This window comes from Dasypus novemcinctus, unplaced genomic scaffold (genome assembly GCF_030445035.2).
Source record: "Dasypus novemcinctus isolate mDasNov1 unplaced genomic scaffold, mDasNov1.1.hap2 scaffold_134, whole genome shotgun sequence".
In the NCBI taxonomy this organism is placed as follows: Eukaryota; Metazoa; Chordata; class Mammalia; order Cingulata; family Dasypodidae; genus Dasypus; species Dasypus novemcinctus.
In genome coordinates, this window is record NW_026688153.1 from 623,541 (window position 1) to 645,458 (window position 21,918).

Below are 21,918 nucleotides of genomic sequence, written 5' to 3' on the forward strand. Positions count from 1 at the left end.
GAAATGGTGTAGAAGGTTGTGAGCCAGTGCCCTTATGGGGAAAACTGATGATAAGGTGGAAGGGTGGAGCTGTGCAGTGGCTGGGCATGACGGTGGTGCAGTGAGGCTATTGGGATGGGTGGTGCTGGTCTGCAAGGGGGTAGGGTGGGGGTGGGTTGCACTGTCCATGGAACTGGGGTGAGGGTTGGGGGAGGGAACAGATGAGCTCTGGGGATTAGTTGTGTAGTGAATGGGTGTGACAGTGGTGCAGTGATGCTGTTGGGTTGGGTGGTGCTGGTTTGTGAGGGGTTGGGGAGGGGAGGGTGGGTTGAACTGTACATGGAACTGGGGGGAGAGTTGGGGGAGGGAGCAGGTGAACACGGGATTTGTAGGTATGTGGTTGAAATGACAACATTGAGAATGTTATTTTGGCAAATACGGAAGGGAGAGTTATTGGTTTAGGGTTTTGGATGTGGAGAGCATGCAGGACAGGGCCCACCTGAGGCAGCCTTCTAGGGAATGTGTGAGTATTCATCCCATTGTAGTATGTGTTATCAGAGGGTGGAGACCCACATAATGAGAGGGAAGGGGTGGCCTCCTGGGGAGTTCTGGTGTGTTCTCAAGTAGAGTGGCAGGAGTATCTTGAGATCATAGGCAGTGCCTTAAATGGGAGGACAGGCCAGTGTATGGAGCCCTCAGTGTTGTTGTAACCGTAAATCTCGTTCTTAAGGAACGAAGCATGATGCTTGCCCAGATCCCAAGGGGAAGTGAAAGAGAAATAAAATAGGTGGAACATGGGGCATTTTTGGGGTGATGGAATTGTTCCACATGGTCTTACAGTGATGGATACAGGCCTTGTTAAATGTCATCAAAATTTATAAAAGTGTAGGGTCCAAATTATAAATCATAATGTAAATCATTGACCATGGTTAGTAGCAATGCTTCAATATTTGTACAGCAATTGTAACAAGTGTACCATCCACATGTAAAATGTTATTGATAGGGGAAACAGGAAAAGGGGGAGGATATTGGGTATATGGGAATACCCTATATTCTCCACATGGCTTTTCTATAACCTAAAGACTCTCTGAAGATACAATGAAGAAAATAAGACACTAGGGGAATAAATGGAAGAAAATGTTACTGTACATACAAGACAACAGATCTTATAGTGATGAAAGGCATAATGAAAATTTTTTTTCAATTTTTAAAAAATTTTATTTTTGTTATTTTTTAAACTATCATTTCATTTTCTTATTAATTGTGTTTGGTTATTTCATTGGCTTCATTTTTTGAAGAAATGTTGGATCTAAGAAAGGCTCCAGCTGTGACAGGGGAGGATCATTGGTGTGGGGTGTTGATGATGAGGCATTCATGGGAAGAGGTTCACCTGGGGCATGTATGTGAGGCATGTGGTCAGATGTTCATGGGGCATTGTCATAGTGGGTGAAGAATCACAGAATAACCAAGAGAACATTAAATGTCCAGTTCTGCCACATTCCCTAATGGGACAGCAAGAATCCCCTGGGTATAGGGGCAGTGACTAATAAAAGAGGATGGGCCCTTGATATTGATGACTGTATTTATGAACCTTTACTTTTGAATTTGAAACTGAGCTTAGTGTTATAGGCTGCCTAAGAGTTATCTCCTGAGAGCCTCCTTATTGCTCAAGTGTGGCCTCTCTCTAAGCCAAACTCAACATATAAATGCACTACCTTCCCCCTGGCATAGGACATAATGCCCAGGGATGAGGCTCCCTTATACCGAGGGATTACTGCCAAGCACCAAGTAGCAAAGAAACTGGAAAAAGACATTGACCAAAAGGGGGAAAGAGTAAAAACAAATGAGTTTATATGGTTTAAGAGATTTCAAAGTGAGTGGGCAGATCATTCTAGAGGTTACACTTATGCACGTCCTAGTAGGATCTGATTGACTGCTACAGTAAATAATTGCCTCAAATAGGTGGGTTCCTGAGAGCTCTGGAGACAGCCAGACATTATAAGCTGGGTTGACATCTGAGGAGTTTGGCACCCCACCCTTGGGTCCTACTTTGGAATTTATGCTCCCCAGTGTGACAGAGTTAGACTTAGTTGTGGTTTCAAAACACATGGCTCTTCTGCCAATTGTATTTGAACCTATAGTTAGTAATAGAACTTATGCCCAAGAGACTTATAGTTTTGGGCTTTCTATGTGCCAGTTGGGCTCTGAAACTCAAGATATTTGCAACACCTACTCTCCTGTTCATTGGACTCACCAAGGACATCTGACAAGGAGATGAGAATGGACAACAGCCATTCCAAAGAACAGACAGTGTCTGCAACTACAAGAAGATAGTCCCATCCACCTGCCCCTTGGGATCTAAGCCTCCTCTAAGTTAGAGGCACACTGGGCATCCCCTTTCCAGAATTCTTGCAATTGGGGAATGAATGATGGACTTCAGTAGACCTACTGTTCTGTTACAGACTTATTGTGATTCTAGTAATGGAAGAACTTTTATCATTGATGAGGAAGCAGTGGCCACCAGAGGTTCTGAGGTGAGGGAGAGGGAAAAATAGGTGTAATAAGGGGCCTTTTCAGGACACTGGAATTGTGCTTAATGATGTTACAGTGTCAGGTACAGGCCTTTATATGTCTTGTCATAACTTATAAAATTGTATGGGAGAGAATTTAAACTATAATGTAAAGTATAATCCCCACTTAGTGGCAGTGCTCCAATATGTGGTCATCAATTGTAACCAATGTATCACACTAATGAGGGATGTTGTTAATATGGGAAAGTATGGGAAGGGAAGGGAGTGGGGCATTTGGGAATTGGGAAAGGGAAAGGTTTTCCTGAGCCCTTTAACCTTCCCAGCCCCCTGGGCCTTCTCTTTGCCAGAGCTCTGAGTGAGGGGCTAGGTGTGGCAGATTAAAACAATCATCTAGGCTGTAGAATTAAAAATCAGTTTGACCTGTGTTTCCCCAATTTAAACCTTTCAATAGCTTTAAAATAATGGTGGTTAATAATCCTATTAATGAATTTCAGGAGGCAAAGGAAAAGTCCTTGAAAGCTATGGAAGATCTTTTCTAAATTATGATTGAAACAAATTAAACAATTCTAATATATTCCAGAACCTAGCATTCAGTATGCTTTTAAGATTATTCACAGTTTTAGAATTTTATTAAACAAGAGAAGTTTTAAACCTTTTGTAAAGGAAGGAAAAAGAACATCCCTGGAATAAACTATAATGATTTCAATTTTATTTAACTTAGATGTAATCTCCCTACATTTTCAGAATGCCAATTAAATAAATATTATATTAATTCTTTAAGACAATGAAATTCTAAATTCATGTTTAATGGAATTAAGTTAAACAGAGGAAATGTAGATTTGCCCTCTCTTCAATGAATAAAGTAAGCTTCATTGGCTAATTGTAATTTTTTAAAAAAGATTTATTTATTCCTCCCACCTTTTTGTTTTTGCACTTGCATGTGCTTCCCGTGTCTTTTCTTTAAGAGGCTCCAGGAACTGATCCTGGAATCTCTGATGTGGGGGAGAGGCATTCACTTTCACAAGCCGCCTCATCTCTCCAGTCTGCTGCATCTCTCAGTGTCTCTCCTCTGTGTCTTACTTTGTTGTGTCACCTTGCTGCACCAACTGTGTGCAGCATGGGCTGCCAGCTCTCCATGTCAATGGACTTTCAGCTCTACAGTGCTCAGGCCTGTTTGCCTTTACCAGGAGGCCCTGGGAATTGAAGCTGGGGCCTCCTATATGGTAGGTGGGAACCTGGTCACTGCCTCCCTAATTGTAGTTTAATAAGTTTATTTTAATGTGAAGTATCCAGTCCATGTGGTTATGGTAAATTATATGGAGTTTGGAAAAGCATCTTCTAAGCTGAAGCATTTAAGTGACTAATTCCAGGAAACCATTATTAATTAGAACTGTACATTGATATTAATAATAAAGGGTAACTTCATAGCAGGGAAACCTATCAGAGGCCACCTCAATCTGCATGTTAAAGTGGTGGTATGGAAAGATAATCTTGATTGCTTTGGAAACCCTTAGTTTTCATAAAATACTGGAGAAAGTAGTTTCTCCTATACTGCTAAAATAAAATACCTGTTCATTTACATAACTTGGCAAAAGTAGTATCATTTAATATATATTATATTGGAGGTATTTAGAAAGAATATAAAGATCAACAATATGGAAGTCTATCTCTTTAAAAATCTCTTGTGCATCTAAACCTGGCTGAAATACCCTGCATGTTGCCTGTCCATTTGAGCTGTTGGCCAAGTTGGTCACTGACCTCTACAAAATAAAGGTATCTATCAGATCTCTGGTTATGCTCCTGAAGAGGATGAAGAGTACATTGCAGCTTCAGACTCCTGCAGCAGCCAGTGACGGATTGATAATGGCCAGATGGACAATGGACATTGCCTCCATGGTGGCTCTGTTTCATAGTGTCAAAGGGCATTGTGCACCAGGCACGTGAAACACTGGAGCCTTACCTTCCTAGTCTCTCTTCAGGATCAGCTGTACTGCAGCACGCTGGCTGTGTGAAGGACTCACCATGTGGAGCAACAGTGATCAGAGTACTGTGAGTAGAACTTAAACACAATTGGCATGATGGCCTGCTCCCATGGGAAGATAACATGTATGGTATTGTAAACCTGGAGCTTAGATCTATTAACTGCAGCTCAAAGAGGAATTTGTGCATTAATTCATGAATCGATTAGTATTAAGTACTTACCTACATATGGATGAATAAGAGAATATCTCTTCAATTCTAGATCATATGCAGAAGGGTTTTGAGCATGTTAAAAATCTTGGTAAACTTAAATCATTTTATAAGTAGGTAAGGAATGTAGCTGTAAGATAAAGGAATGACTCTCTTAAGTACCATCTTTATTTTATTTGCCATGTGCTTATCTTGTTGCCTATACTGTTTCTGTGAGTTTATGTCTAGGGCAGTCCCTCTTCACACTGCTCCTAGCTGTCCTAAGCATAACCACTGCTGTAGGAACTGGGATTGAAGTTCATACCAAAACCTAGCAGGTCTACTACAGTCTCTCCCTGGAGTTAACCAGCAGCATAAAAGAATTCAAGGAAGAATGCTGTTTCCATCAACTTTGGGAGGAAGCAGCCTCTGAAGGTACCTGGCCTTTCTCACTCTTGTGATCTAATATGTCATGACTACACCCCTTTTTGGGTCTTTTTACCACCATCTTCTTTATCTCTTTATTGGTACCATGGATTTTCAAAATTCAAATTAAGTTTATTTCTTATGAATCAATGCCTTATTACTCATGTGGAGATTTCATCCAGTTCCAACCAGGATGTGGACCCATTTTTCCTCAAACACAATAGAATAGTGAGAGAGGTTCATGCCCTGTCAGGCAGGGACTACTGCCCTAACCAGCAGGAAGCAACTACAGAAGAATGACCTTGGCCCCTCAGCACCCCTTTAAGAATAATGGCATGAACTCTTTGAGGGTGAGTTGAGACAGTTGAGTACAGGGAAATGAGGAGATGAGCCACAACATGGCTAACAGACTACATGGCCATGAGACCCTACTGAGTCCTTGACCTTGACTTTCAGGTTCCAGTTGGGACTCTTTCCTGGGCTGAGGGGAGGCACTGCATATTCCAAAGACTACTCAGCTTTGGCCCCCATTATTGGTGGGATAACCAATAGCAGCTTGGGCCCCTCCCATTAGCATTAATAAGGGGAGGAAAAATTAATAGCTTTGAAGGTGACCCACAAGCCAGAACTCACTTTCTCTGCCTAGAGGAGCTGACACCAGTATTGGTGCTTATTTCCATGCTCTCCATTTCTCAGCAAGTTCTCTTATTTCTCCCATTTCTAAATAAAACCTTTTTCCTGGCTTAACTAAAAAAGAAAGAAAAAAGAGAAATTCCACAATAGATGTTACAGATGGAGCTGTGAATAGGGTTTAGTGACTTCCACAAATGACAGTCCACTTAGCAGCAGAATGTCCCCAGGGTACAGGAAGCCTGGATGTGCAATTCTGAAATCCCAGAATGTTACCCCATTAGTAGGAGACCAACATTTTCATGGTTTGAATCCACACAATTCCGAGTAATGTACATGTTTTCAAGATGCTCAGTAAGAGAATAAGGTGTCTTGTGGCTGGCAGGATTTTTATGTGTAGATGGAAAAATTTAAAATATCAGTAAACAAAATTACATCTATTCTTTCTTGCTAGAGGTTATTTCTAAATTAAAGTGTTTAAATACAGTATGTGCAAAAATTACTGATGAGTTTTTGGACCATGTGATATACATAAGTTACTTTGGCAGATCTTTTATATGCCTGATAATAGGAAAACCAATTGTTGGTAAAATTGTAGGTCCTATTAAAATGACTCTGAACCTATAGGATTGGGAATCTATAGCACTAGAAATAAAGTTTTTTAAAAAATCTGAAAATAACTGCCACCACGAAAACCAAATTAAAAGACTAAATAAAAAGAAAACTGAAATTCAAATGGCCTCATATGAATGATAAGAGTCATTGAAAAGGCAGCACTAAAGTACAATGAGAAATTAAAATTTAATTGTAAAATACTTATAAGCTTAAGTTCAGAAATAAAATTATTTAAAGACATGTAATTGAAAACACCTTTAAAGATAATTGATTTTGAAAATACATACACATTTAAAGGTACCTAGACAAGATGGCAGTTGTTCCCTTCCAAAATAAGAGTTTAAATAAGGGGCAATAATAATCAGATGGAGAAAGAAACTAGAGAAGGACAGGTGCAGTGGAGAAAAGGAGTATGAAGACCCATACTTAAGAGGATATGAAAAGATCTTGCTGGGGTTTGATATTGGCTATATGGGAGTCCCCTATATTGTATATGTGACTTTACTGTGATCTAAATTTTTTCAAGACAAAATTAAAAATTTAAAAAAAAGGGTGTAGGTACCAAGGAAGGAATGGAAGAGATTGCCTTGCCACTGTACATACAGGGCAACAGCTATTACAGTGATGAGACAAAACATCAAAACCAAAGTTTCATGATATTTTTCATTTTTTAGTACCCCTGTTTTTTTATTTTATTTCAGTTTTTCTAAATATGAATTTTGTTTCTAATCTTGAAACCTATTACTATTTCATTTTTGTACTGATCAAATTTGGCAATATATTATGCTTCATTTTTGAAGAAGTTTTGAATCACAGTGGGGTTCAACTATGGCAGGGGAGGAACACTGGTATGGGGTGTCATTGATGGGGGGCACATGGTTGGGAGGGAGTTCTCCTTGGCATGTATATAGGGTATATAAAAATGTTTGGATATTCATTGGGTATTGTCACAGTAGGTAGAGTTACAAACAACAACTGAGGGAGTGCTGAGTTCCCAGCTAGGGGAGCTCTGTCACATTCCCCAGCAGAACAGCAACCGTCCCCCTAGTGCATGAGCAAAGACCAGTGAAGAAAGATGGTCCATTGATGGGCCCTTGGTACTGATGACTATGCTTATGAGCCTCTGTGCTTGAAATTCCAACTAGGCCTAGAGCTGCAGGGTGCATAAGAGTTACTCCTGAGAGCCTCCATGTTGCTTAAATGTGGCCTCTCTCTAAGCCAAACTCAGCATGTAAATGTGTTACCTTGCCCTCCACGTGGGACATGACTCCCGGGGATGAGCCTTCCTTGCACCGAGGAATTACTCCCAAGTAGCAGCTGGTGATGCAACTAGAAAAACGCCTTGAATAAAAGGGGGAAATGGTAAAGACAAATGAGTTTATATGACTAAGAGACTTCAAAATGAGTTGGGAGGTCATCAGAGGGGTTGCACTTATGCACACCTCGGCAGGATTCCAGAGACAGCTAAAGTAGATAACCTCAGGTAGTGGTGCTCCTGAGGGCTACAGAGGCACACATGTTCTACAGTCATTGCAGATGGCTCTGGTGTTCAATGCCTTGCCAGTGGACCCTACTTTGTAATTTGTGCCCTCAAGTGTGATGGAGTTGGACTCACATGTGACCTCTCTACACATGCCTCATCTGTCACTTTTGCTGAACTTGGCATTGGTGTATACTCAGTAGACTTGAATCTCTAGGCTGTCCATGTGCCAGCTGGACCCTGAGTCTCAGCAGAGTTGTGGCACCTTACTCTCCAGTTCATTGGACTTACCCAGGTCAGCTAACAGGGAGGTGAGGATGGTGAACCACCACACCAGGGAACCGGGAAAGTCTACAACTGCAAGCAGGAGAACTGCATCCATCAGCTATGTGGGATCTAAGCCCCCTCTCGATTTAGAGGTAGAGTGGACATCACTATCCCAGGGTCCACAGGATGGTGGAATAAAATATGGATTAGAGTGGACTTACTGGTATTCTACTATAGAACTGTTGTGACTCTAGCAATGGAAGACACTGTATCATTGATGTGGAGACAGTGTACAGGGGAGTTGCTGAGTACAGGAAGAGGGAGGAAGTGGTGTGATATGGGGGCATTTTCAGGATTTGGAGTTGTCCTGAATGATATTGCTGGGACAGATGCAGGACATTATATATCCTGCCATGTCCCGCTGAATGGACTGGGAGAGAGTGTAACCTTCAATGTAAACCATAATCCAGGTGGTATAGCAGTGCTCCAAGATGTATTCACCAAAATGCAGTGAATGTGTCCCTGATGAAAGAGGTTGATGTGTGAGGTGTGGGTTGGGGTAGGGTGTGGCATAATCAGAACCTCTTATTTTTTAAAAAATTTATTTATTTATTTCTCTCCCCTTCTCCCCATCCTGGTTGTCTGTTCTCTGTGTCTATTTGCTGCGTCTTCTTCTTTGTCCACTCTGTTGTCAGCGGCACGTGAATCTGTTTCTTTTTGTTGCATCATCTTGTTGCGTCAGCTCTCCATGTATGTGGCACCATTCCTGGGCAGGTTGCACTTTCTTTCACTCTGGGTGGCTCTCCTTACAGGGTGCACTCCTTGAACATGAGGCTCCCCTACACAGGGGGTACCCCTGCGTGGCAGAGCACTCCTTGCGTGCATCAGCACTGTGCATGGGCCAGCTCCACATGGGTCAAGGAGGCCCAGGGTTTGAACCGTGGACCTCCCATGTGGTAGATGGATGCCCTAACCACTGGGCCAAGTCTGCTGCCCACAGAACCTCTTATCTTTTAAATTTTTAAATTTTTATTTGAGTTTTTTTTGATACATACATCACAATAAATGTTACATTAAAATATATAAGTGTCTCCCATGTATGAGGGACCATAGATATGGTGAGAATCATTAGAAAGAAACTTGTGGTTGTAAAGGTGCACAATTCAAAATGAGTGGAATAACTGTGAAGGTTAAGCTAATGTGTCAACTCAGCCAGGTAATTGTGCCCAGCTGTTTGGCCAAGCAAGCACTGAGCTAATTGTAATACAAGGACATTTATGGACTTTAGTCACCAGTGACTTTACTGCATAGATAGCTGATTGCATCTCCATCAGTCAAGGAGATTGTCATCAGCAATGAGTAATGCTTTATCCAGTCAGCTGAATGCCTTAAAAGGGGAAGTGATCCCAGCATTCCCAGACAACCACTGTCTCCCAGAAACTCATCAAGAACCTTCATTGGACTTTCATCGGAGCCCTTAGTTTGCAGCCTGCCTGTGGAACTTGGACTTGTGCATCCCCACAGTCATGTGAGAGACTCATATAAAATCTCTTACTATTGACAGATATCTCCTATTGATTCCCTAGTGAACCCTGACTAATAGAGTAACCATGACTATCAAAAAGATGTCAGAATATTGAATTGTTATGTAGACTCAGAGGTATTTTCGATCTAAAATATGATATGTGTACTTTCAGATAATTGGATGTTAAGTGAAGGATTATTTCTAGAAACTGGTCAGAATTATGTTGAAGGAATGCATTTTATTCCACTATTTTCAAAAACAGAGAAACATTTTAAGAGAAAATACATGTCTCAAAACTCCCAGAGCCATTTTTCCCACATTTTTATTATGTAGTGCATTAATCTCATAAAATATTGAAATTGAGGCAAGTTCCCTACATCAATTTTCCCATGAAAACTCTGTAGGGAAGACAATATTCAAGAAACATTCTAGTCAATGCTATCCCAGTCAATATTTTTTATTTAAGCAAAATATTTTAAAGCTGTAATATACTGTTACGTTACATTTTATTTCTTAAAGAATTATTTTTGTCATTTCTGTGTTTAGTTTTCATATCTAAGGATGAAACTTTTGAAATGTTCTTTGATCTTATCTGCCACAGTGACTTTAGTTCATAGTTCTGTGATTCTTCTTAGATTTAAGTCTTCATGGTCCTACCATAACTATTTTTACCAGAATAAAATAGAATGGTAGATCTAGTAACACGTGATCTGACTTCTACACTTTTAAAAATTGTGAATAGTTTTAAGTGGATTTATCTTTTGCTGAATTCATTTTGCCTACTACAAATGGTCCAATTATTTTTGGTCACAGTTGGCACTTACAAGTATCTGTAAGCTATTTGTATGATGGTTTTCCATGGTATAAGCTCTTACTCATATATAAATATTACACCATATATAAATATATCTCTGATGTAAATCAGGAATGGGACCAAAGAAAATGCCTCAAGTGATTTAAACCACTGCTTGGTGTCATTTTGAAGTGACTTTGTACAAATCTAGCCTGTAGTCCTGAAACATGGACCAGAGTTTCATAGGAACAAAAGGGATAAATCCTTTGCCTTTAGTAAGTTTTAATAAGGAAATTTCCTTGGACACCAAGTACCTTTTAGTATATAATACTGCTACTATAAATACCTATTTTTATATCACTCTTACACAACAATTTAGTAAGAATAACTTATTTCCTAGTAAATGTTTTAAATAGTTAATTGGGAAAAATGACTAGATATGAGTCTCTTAAAGGTCTGCATATATCTTTTTATTTTTACCCAATTAATATTGGATTTTTTCTATGTAATTCTTTATGTGTATATCTCAGATGTGCCTGGTTCATTTGGTATCATTATAGGAGTGATGTGCATTTGTTTTTTTATATTTTAATTTTTACTCAAGTTAGACATGTAGCATCAAGATACCCAAATCCATATACATAGGTCATAAAATATTTAAAAATATATAAATTCCTTCCAGTGAATGATATACACATCAGTTGTTTATGTTTATTTGTAACTCTTCATACAATATGGGTTGAATACTTCAATTTCTATTTGTGATTCTTTGCATTTCTGATTGTTCAAGAACATTCATTTTGGTATATTTTCATCTGAGCTCTGCAAGGACTTACCTCATTCAAAAGCAAGTCTCTCACATGTCTTGAGAAGCACTGGAGAGAAACTTGAATGAAAAGGAAGACATGATTGTAAGTTTGGAATGCTGGGATAGTATTTAGGGCCTGGTCCTAAATTTATTGCATGACTGTGAGCAACACTCAACCTGTAGGAAAGCCAGACATGTTTTTGCTTGTAAAATATTATATATAATTATATAAGTGTGTGAAATATAACTAGAGCTGACTGAGGCAATAGGAGATAGGAAGATAAAGCTAGTGGTTTCTCTCCATATATCAAAAGGATATTGGGAAAGAAGGAATCAGGTTAGCTCTTAAATGGTGTGGGATGTAGTGACATCACATGGAATCTATAGTCCATCTCTTGCAGTATCCTTGAAGATACCTCCAGTTCTAGTAGGAGAAATTGGGCTATAAAGGCAGACAGGATGGGGAGCTTCCCTCCTTCTCTGACTCCATGAGGCAAGTGTCACCAGAGAGTCTGCTGCAGAACAGGATGCAGAGTATGCAGCTAGGGCTGGAGAGCAGAGTGAGCACCTGTCAGTGTGCAGCCTTCTCAGTAAGGACAAGCTACTGAGAGTTCAGGAATTCTTTCCAGCATTAGAAATGGATAAAACTGATACAGGTGTTGTTTTGTCCTGTCACTAAGAAACTTTAAAAATTTTTAACTTGGGTGATGTAACTTCTGCACAGATGACAGTTATCTAATTTGGTATCCAAATTTTGGATGGACAACCCCCATCCAAAAAAACCCAAAGAGTATATACAACTTCAAGCAAGACAATTCCTTCTATCTGCCAAATAAGATCTAAGTCTCCTCTCATTCTTAAGCAGAGTGGATGTCATCCCCAATACCTCAAGACCGAGGGATAAACAAAGTGGGGAGTGCAACCATGGACCACTGTAGATTTATTGCTATTGTAGTTATTAGCATGTGTAACTGAAGAACTTGTAAAATTTATATAAAATAGTAGTTACCAAAGGTCATGAGAGGAGGAGTAGGGAAGAATAGATGGAACATGAAATTGCTTTAAAGCTGAAGCAGTTTTGTTAGTGTGGGCACAATGACTCTAAAGGAGCTCCCAGATAGCCTTTTGATCTGCACCCCATGGAGCCTCTGCTGTGACAGCCACCTGTTCCTCCAGCCATTTCCTTCCTGGTAGGAAAATGCTTAGCACTGGTAGGATGGCATGTGGTTTGCCAGTCAGCCCCAGGATATGAGTGGGACAGGTTTTGGAATAAGGGCTAGGGAGAGACCTGGGTTAAGCATGCCTTTCATTAACTACTTAGAAAATGAGGTTTGCCAGGACCTTTTAACATGTTCAGTATCCCTCTGCATATGATCTAGAACAGAAATGTCTCATTATAATCGTTAGGCATATAGGTTCTCTGCTTAATAGTAATTAATGCAGCAACTAATGCATAAGTTTCTTTTTGAGTGGCAATTAATAGATCTAAGCTCCAGATTTACAATACCATACATGTTCTCTCTCCATGGGAGGAGGCCATAGTGCCAATTGTGTTTAAGTTCTACCTACATGTCTCTGGTAATCATTGCTCCACTTGGTATGCCCTTCATACAGCCAGCATGTTGCAGCACCATTGACCCTAGAGAAGAGCTAGGGAGGTAGGCTCCAGTATTCCACCAGCCTGGTGCATAAGTGCCCTTTAGCACCATGAAACCATGCCAGTCTGGAGGTGATATCATTGTACATCTCACCATTTTGAGCCATCATTGGCTGCAGCAAGAGTCTGAAACTCTCCCCCATTTTTCTCCATTAAGAAAATTTTTGATTACTGTGATACATTGGTTCCAATTGTTGAACACATATTGAAGCATTGCTACTGAGCATGGCTATAGTTTACATTCTGCTTGACACAACTTTATAGGTTATGACAAAATGTGTAGAGGGCTGTATCTGTCATTGCAGTGTTATGCAGGACAATTCCAATGTCCTGAAAATGCACCCAAGTTGAACCTATTCTTTTCTTTCCCTTCCCCTCAGGACCTCTGGTGGCCACTGCCTTTACAATGACCAAAGTAATTTCCATTGCTAGAATAAAATAGCAAGAAGGCTTTAATTGTATACTACTAAGTCTACTTTAGTCCATTGTTCACTCCCCAAAGTTGAGGATTTGGGGATGGTGATGCCCACTCTTGTTTCTAATTGAGAGGGGCTTAGATCCCGTGGGGCAGATGGATGGAACCATCTTGCTTGCAGCTGCACACACTCTCTGTTCCTTGGGATGCATGTTGTCCATCATCATCTTGTTAGTTGTCCTGGGTGAGTCCAGTGAACTGGTGAGTAGGTGTTGTAACTCGGCTGAGATTCAGGGCTCAGAACAGACCAAAGATTTAAGTCTCTGGGACATGTATTTAAAAGTATAGTGCTAATTTTAGTTTTATACTTTCAAAGAAATGCTTTTAATTTTGAATTAGTGATATATTTTATTATGACACCCTTCTTTTGGCATAGTTGAAGGACCACACTTTTCTTATTTTTTCTAAGTAATATGATTTTTGTGGTTGGTGTTTTTTGTTTTTTGAATGCTCAGAATGAATTTAGAGGACTTGGAATTTTTTTTATTGGAAAAATTGTGGTAGAAGAAATAAGTATCCCTTGGCTACCATATTGAGCCTTGATATGATCCAGTAAATCTTTCTACATGTACTTGTAAGTTTTGGTCATCCATTTATCTGTCTATACCTACATAATTTTTTTGGTGAAAATATTCTGTAGTTCAAATGAACTAAGAAGAGTCAAAACAGTGATTCAAAATCCAGTGTTTCTTCTTACTCTATCACATTGTTTCTCAGAGTGATTAGAAAGTCACAGACTTTCAAAGTCATAAAAAAAAAACCTTCCTATAACATAGATTCTTCCTGAATCATTGCTTTTTCTTGATTTCTGCAGCCCCATTGTTGAGATCCTCTTGGGCTCTTATTTCTCCCTCCTTTACACTTCCTCCATATTCTCAGTTTAATATTAGTGGTTAAGGCTTTTTACCTTTGCTTTTTACACTCCAGTCTTTTTCCCTTTGCAGATTTCTTATTTACACACATTTACTTGTGCTTTTTATACAATTACCCACAAATCTGTAACTTAAGCATTGGTTTTTCATCAATTTGTTTGAATCCAGCATCCACCTTTTTTCTTTGGTAGCTTTTACATGAATGTCCTCTCTGTGGTCTGATGTAATGTGCCTAAAATGTAATTTCTTATCTTTCTGTGAAACCAACTGCCCTTTGGAACTGATCTTGAATCTCACCTGGGATTGGAAACTCATATGTCATCCTTCACCTTATCCCTGCCTTAAAAAAATGCAGCATTTGCTTGAGTTCTGCAAATTCTGTCCTTTTTAAAATTCTTAGTACCACTTTATTGCCCCATGTATTAAGAGGTATTTATCTTTGCCTTCAAGATTTTTTATTAGAGAGGTTGTAGATTTCCAGAAAGATGCATAAAATGTTCCCATTTCCTGCCCCCATTTTAAACATTTTACATTAGTGTGGTACCTTTGTTACAATCAATGAGTAAATATTATTATCATTGTACTATTTTTATAACCTTATTTCAAATTCAGAAAAATATAACAGAAAAATGCAGCTCAACAAGTTATGGATACATTCCTCCTAAAAAGTTCTTTCTCATCTTTATCTGGTCTAATTGCAAATTCTAACTCAGTTGCTCCTGTAGTGTTCATAAAGATACAGAGATTAGTTAAATATCATAATTATGCAGTATTAAAAAATAATGAAGAGAAAAACTGCTTAATCCTATTCAGATTTCACAAAACCAAACCCTGTCTTTTTTTAAACCCTGAGCATTAATGTAATATCAACCTTGCTTTTGCTAGAAAATCATCGCAATGGTGTTAATTATAGTTCCAAATAATTTATATTTTTCCATTGTATCAGCACATTTTAACATGTAGTAGAAGTCCATTCCTCTATCTTATTAATCACAATCTCCTGCCAAAATCATTGTTCTACATTCCCAATATTATTCTTCAGCTGTCCTCTAACCTTAATTTTCCTAGATACTGTTTTTGGCCACATTCTCATTCATAAATCATTAGTATTTGTTACATTCACAATGTGTTGCCATCAAGTTCAAGCATTACCATATATGCATTTTACCTGATTAAATATTCTATATATACCAGCATCATCTTCCCCTTTTCATCCACATTCCATCTCCCACCAAACTTCCTTTCATAGTCCCAACTTCATAAGTCTATTCATTGTATTTAGATCATATTAATGAGGCCATAAAGTGTTTGCCCTCTTGTGTCTGGTTCCTTTACTCAACCTAATATCCTCAGTTCTCCTCCACACTGTCTTTGCTTCTGCAATTGATTTTTTCTTACTTCTGAATAATATTCCACTGTATGAAAATACCAGATTTTGCTTATCAATTCATTGGTTGATGAATACTTAGGTTTTTCCATCTTTTAGCAATTGTGAATAATATAATTGTCCTATTAATTATAGCCCTGTTTCCTTTAGGGTTCACTGTATTGTGTAGTCCTGTTGTTGTTTACTTTTAATTTTTATTCTGTCAACATATATACCACCCCAAATTTCCCCTTCTAGCCACATTTAGATATATAATACAGTGGCCTTAATTATATTCACAATGTCATGTTACCATCACCACTGTACATTAATAAAAGTAAGTGATCTTTTCACTTTCCAGTTTCTTCCTTGCAGTCTGTAATAGTTCTATTCAGTTTGGACCATTTACTCTTCATGACTTTCCTTGTGGCCCAAATCTTTAGTTAGTAACTTGATCTATGCTTATAGGATCAAGTCCAAACTCCATTCTCTGGTTTTCAGACCTTCCTATTGCTTTGCAACTTACAGTTTCTTCTTTTTTAATATAGACATTTATCACTATGAATTTTCCTCTTGGTACACCTTTTGCTGCAAAACCATAGGTTTTTGATACATTGTGTTGTCATTTTCATTCTTTCAAGGTAGTCACTAATTTCTTTTGTGATTTCCTCCTTGACCCACTGCTTGTCTAAGAATGTGTCATTTAAAATGTATATCTTTGTGCCTGATCTGGTTCTCTGTCCTTAACTGATTTCCATTGTGGTCAGGGAAATGCTTTTGTATAACTTCAATCTTTCTGAATTCATTGAGAGTTGTTATGTGACCTAGCATGTGGTCCATCCTGGAGAATGATCCTTGTGTGCTCAAGAAGAATGTATATCCTGCTGTATTTGGGTGTAATGTTCTGTAATTGTGTATTGGGTCCAAATCCACTTATGTATAATTCAAAGTCTTTGTTTCTTTATTAATTCTCTGTCAAGATGTTCTGTCTAATGTTGATAATGGTGTACTAAAATCCCCCACTATAATTGTAGAGGCATCTATTTCTCCATTTAGTTTTTCCAGTGTTTGCCTCATGTATTTGATGCACCCTAGTTAGGTGCCTAAATGTTTATGATTGTTCTCTGTTCTTGATAGAGTGTCCCTTTTATTAATATATAGTGTCCTTTGTCTCTTACAATAGTTTGCATTTAAAGTCTAATTGTCGGATATTAGTATAGCTCCTCCAGCTGTTTTTTGGTTATTATTTGCTTGTAAAATTGTTTTCCAACCATTCACCTTCAGCCTACTTTCATCCCTGGGTCTAAGGTACAGTTCTTGTAGACAGCATATTGAGAGGTCATATTTCCTTATCCATTCTGCCAATCTGTGTCTCTTGATGGGTGAGTTTAATCCATTAATGTTCAATTTTATTGCTGTCAAGGAATTACATTAACCATATTTTCTTTAGGTTTATATATGCTACATATTGTTTTTATTTCTCTTTAAAATGAGAAATTATTGCTCTTACACTCTCCTCCAACTCTCTCTCTCTCCTGTTTTTTCTTTCAGCCTGCAGAACTCCCTTTAGTATTTCTTGAAAGGCAGGTTTCTTATTGACATAATGTCTTACTTTCTGTTTATCTGTGAATATTTTGAACTCTCCCTCATTTTTGAATGCCAGCTTTGCTGTTTAAAGTATTCGTGGCTGACAGCTTTTTTCTTTTAGCATGTTAACTATGCCATACTACTGGCTTCTTGCCTCCATGGTTTCAGATGAGAATTTGCCCTTCATCTTATCAAGCTTCCCTTGTATGTGATGGATCTCTTTTGACAATTTGACAAGTGTATGTCTTAGAGTAGAACTGTTATGATTTATACTAGCTGGGGTGTGCTGCACTTTCTGGACCTGTACATCCATCTCCCTCAATAGGTTTGGGAAGTTTTCAGCCATTATTTTCTCCCAAACCCCTTCTATTCCCTTTCCTTTCTCTTCTCCTTCTGGGATGCCTATACTGCATATGTTTGTGTGTTTTGCATTGTCATTCAGGTTCCTAAGTCCATGCTGGATTTTTTCTTTTTATCGATCAATTCTACTATATGTTTGATTTCAGATGTACCGTCTTCCACATCACCAATTCTTTCCTCTGCCTCTTCAAATCTGCTATTATTTGCTGAGAGTGTATTTTTTATTTCTTAGATTGTGCTATTCATCCCCATCATATCCATTATATTTTTGTGCATGATTGCAATTTCTTCTGTATTCTCTCATATTCTCATATTCTTAATCTCTTCCTTCACTTCATTAAATTGGTCCCTAATATATGTTTTGAGAACTTTAATTTCTTGTTTAATGTTCTGGTCTTCTTCCTTGTTTTTAGTTTGTTCACTGGACTGGGCCATGTTTTCCTGATTATTGGTTTGGTTTGTAGTTTTTAGTTGCTGTCTGGTCATCATTTTATCTTGGTAGGTTTATTCAGTTGATTAGCTTCTTTGTCTAGTCTTGTGGTTTAATTGTTTTTGTGTGAATGTTAACTTTTCTCTTTGTCGCTTTGTTCTTATTCTATTTCCTTGTTTTTGCTAAGTTCACTTGAAGGAAAATATTAGGGCAAGAGAAAGCAAAAGGAGTAAGAAAAGAAGAAGGATAATAGTAGTATTGATAGTAAATGTTAACAGAAGAACCATGTGAGATCTAGGAGAATGGATATTAGACTCATGTAAGCTGTGTAGAGTTATAGCAGTAAGAAAAGTGGAGTACCTATAATGAGACAGTAAACTGAATATGGGGAGGAATATAGAATGAATTAAAAGACCAGTGTGGTCAGGAAAGAGAGAAAGAGAAAAGAAAGGACAATAATATAGAGAGTGAATAAGACAGAAAACAGTACAAAGGTATTAGACATAAAAAGAGAAAAATTGGGGGCTAAAAAAAAGAGGTAGAATATAAGAGAAACAATAAATGATGGAGGATAGAAAGATGTAGAGGAAAGTGGATAACATTATTAGCCAAAATCAGTACACACAGAAAAGAGGATATCTAGGATGAGGAAACACAGCAAATGTGAATCACTCCTTGCAGCACCTAATATAAAAAATATAAAAAAGAAGAGAAAAAAAGGAAAAAGGGGGTGGTGGAAAGCAAGGAAGTAAAAGGAAAAAAGAAGAAGAAGAAAAGGTCCTGGGGGGATGAAAAGGAAGGAAAAACAAGAAAACAAATCACAAAAGACCAAAGTTTCAAGCAAGGAATTCTCTTTGCAGTTAAATAAAATGCTTAGAAGTCTGACCTTCCCCCTTTCTCCCTGTCTCATTTCCCTCCTCCCATGGCAGCAGGAAAGTTGTGTGAGGGGTCCAGCAGGAGATTCAAATGGGTCCTTGGTGACCCAAATCACCAGAAAAAAACAATGATTCCTAATTTCCAAAGAGAGAGCACCCACACCTCACCAGGGACCCCAAATATGCTATTGGAAGCTTTGAAAACACATCCCACAGTCCCTCTTCCTTAGGTTTACTACAGAGGGCTAGTTGATTTTTTGACTCCCACTTCTCCCAGACCAAGTTTCCTATCCCAGGGCATTTAGTTAAATTGGGCTTTCTCAGCAGATTCACTTCCCTGCTGGTATGCTCCTTGAAGCTAAAAAAAAAAAAAAAAGGGGGTGGTGGCGGTGGGGATCCTGGAAAATTGAACCCACACTTTTGTTCAGCCCCTCTGCACCTCCCATCATAACCCTCAGAATCAGGGAGTCAGTCCAAAACCAGAGGGCTAGGGTAATCCTGTGCCTCAGGGAGTGCTGGACTCAGGAGAGGGAAGTCTGGGATATTGTGGACTCAGGGTATGTGGGTCTGGAACATGGGCTATGGGGGCTTAGGGGTTATGGACCTGGGGACCACACTTCTGGGAAACACAGGTCTTGGAAACACTGCTGCACTACTGACAGTTCAGGGAATGCTGTGACTGCCAGCCCTAGGGGGAAGGGTCCCGCCTCCCCACAACTTCTGACCTCAGTGCTAGAACTCACAATTCTACCTTTAGCAAGCACTACTTCTGTTGCAGTCTCTCCAAATCCATGTCCAAACACCTCCTGCCTTGCAAGCCACCAAGACAGCCCCCTCCAGCAAGATTCCAACCCTACTGAGCTGGTCCATTGCGGGAGCGATTATGAAGTGCACTCACTCAGATGCCATCTTGCCCCACCTCCTCTCTTTGGTTTCTTAAGGTGTCAGGACACTTCTTTTTTTGACTTCAGATCTGTAAGTTTATTTGCTCAATGTACGATAGCTACATAATGACATTCATGATATTTTGTCACTGAGGAAAACTGGTAAGAATGGTCCATGTGTGAAATAATTCCTTAGAGAAACACGAAGTTGGAAAAATAATCACTGATTAGACCTTAAAAATAGTTCGCTGCATAACATGACAAAAAGCACAAAGGCTCATTCAGGGAACATAGTCATTGTTCTCCTACACTGTAATGGTTATAATTTCACCATTGCAAACACCAGACATTAAGATTAAGCTAACACTGGTGTTTCTTTTACTCCCCCCCCACTTTAAAAACAAAATATGTAACTGCATGTCACTATAGCAACATCCAAAACAGATCAGTTTGTTACGATCACTATTGGTAGAGCAAACATTACCCCCAAAAGGAAAAATTAAATTAAAAAAAAAAAGAAAAACTTAAAAAAATTTGAAGACTTAAATTTTTGTCATAGGAATACATAACACCTATAGTATAAATTAATGAATTTCAAGTTACTGTATAGAAATACAACACTAGCATGCACAATATTGTATCAATAGAGTAATGGAGGGGTAATCATTTCACTATAGAGATAGTATGATAGGCAAGTGCATTTCTTTAGAAATAAAGAAAAGAAACCATTCAAGCTGCTTAAATATCAAGTCTCCCTTTGGCCTCTTCATTTTTATCTTGCATTATTCTAAAAAGTAGCCAGAGCCAAAGCTGAAATTTAAAAGAAAAATAGGTTTTGCAATTCCAGTAAATCATTTCCAAATGCTACAAGGAAAGACACAACACTGCTCATTTGACATGAAGATAAAGGAAAGAAAGCCCTGCCCCACCCCCCAATCTTTCCCCATCCATGGCATTTACTCTAGACTCCTGTAATGGCACAAAACCTGCAAAGCTTTCTCCTGTTGATTCTTCAAGTGGAGTTAATTGGGACTCCCGCTCCAGCACATGGAGGGGCCTTCTAAGGAAATTCATGCTGGGTAAACTGCAATGTCAGAGAGTACACTGATCCCATGTCATTGCATTCTTCTACCTTCACTGTCTGTGGATCCTGTTAGGCATATCCATCTCCTAAGTACATGCTCAAATTTGGTATTAGCAAAACCATGGGTCAAGTTTTTCCTCAATTATTACACCTCTCCTTGCCTACATAAAACAAATAAAGCAAGTCCAATGTCATTACTTAATTCTTGAGAGTTCACACTGTTACTGATTTTTTTATATATCTCAGCATATGTACAAGTCATGTTTACACAAAGATTGATTAAAAAATGAGAATGAGGGACTTAGGGCTAACTGAAAACAAATTTGTGGAAATAGCAATGTAGTTTCCTTCAATTCCAAATTGTGCACTGATTGCACAAGAGAAGCGACTCTCCAACATCTATGCTTTCACTAAAAGAAAAAAATATATAGAAAAAGTTATGGTCAAACAGGAGTATTTATTACCTGATAATGATTTTAGTTTATCTTCCTACACAATTACTTGGGGAAGGAGTGTTTTCCCAGGAAGAAAGACTGACACACAAGGATCCCTAAATTTGACAATGTTTATGAATACAACTCTTCCTTTTGGATTTTCCTACCAGTAAAGCTTCTAGCACCTGAATTTTCACACTGCACCACAAACTCTCAGAATGACCACGCAACTTCTACAACCCAACAGCACCTACAACCCAATTGGCTGCCATCAACATCAGGTACAGTGGGAAAAATCAAGTGAAAAACTGAAATGGCAGTATAATCCCTGAGGAAGAAGCTGTGTCATTTAAAAAAATCAGAATGTTCTTTGAAAATACCAATACAATAAATGACATACAGACCTGAGTTTTCTGTTTTTGTGGTGTTTAACATTTCTATTAAAGTGGTTAAAATTTTTGTGGTGGATTTAAGTTAAGAGGGAAAAAGGACAAAACTCCCACAGCCAACCTGCCAAGCACCTGTTAACTAAAACATAAAGTAGCTTTGATTCTCCTCAGACAAGCTTTTTGGCCCAGGAGACAGATAACACCAAAACCAACCTGGATAAAGCTGAGTAAGGGTGTAAAGCCACAAAACACTAGCAAAGAAAAATATACAGTCAGTGGCTT

General features: G+C 38.7%; 1 long non-coding RNA gene across 2 annotated transcripts in view; it reads left to right on the top strand.

Moving 5' to 3' along the window:
* The window catches only part of LOC131277540 (uncharacterized), a 202,586-nt gene that overhangs the window by 26,192 nt on the left and 154,476 nt on the right, over nucleotides 1–21,918 (top strand). The window lies entirely within an intron of this gene.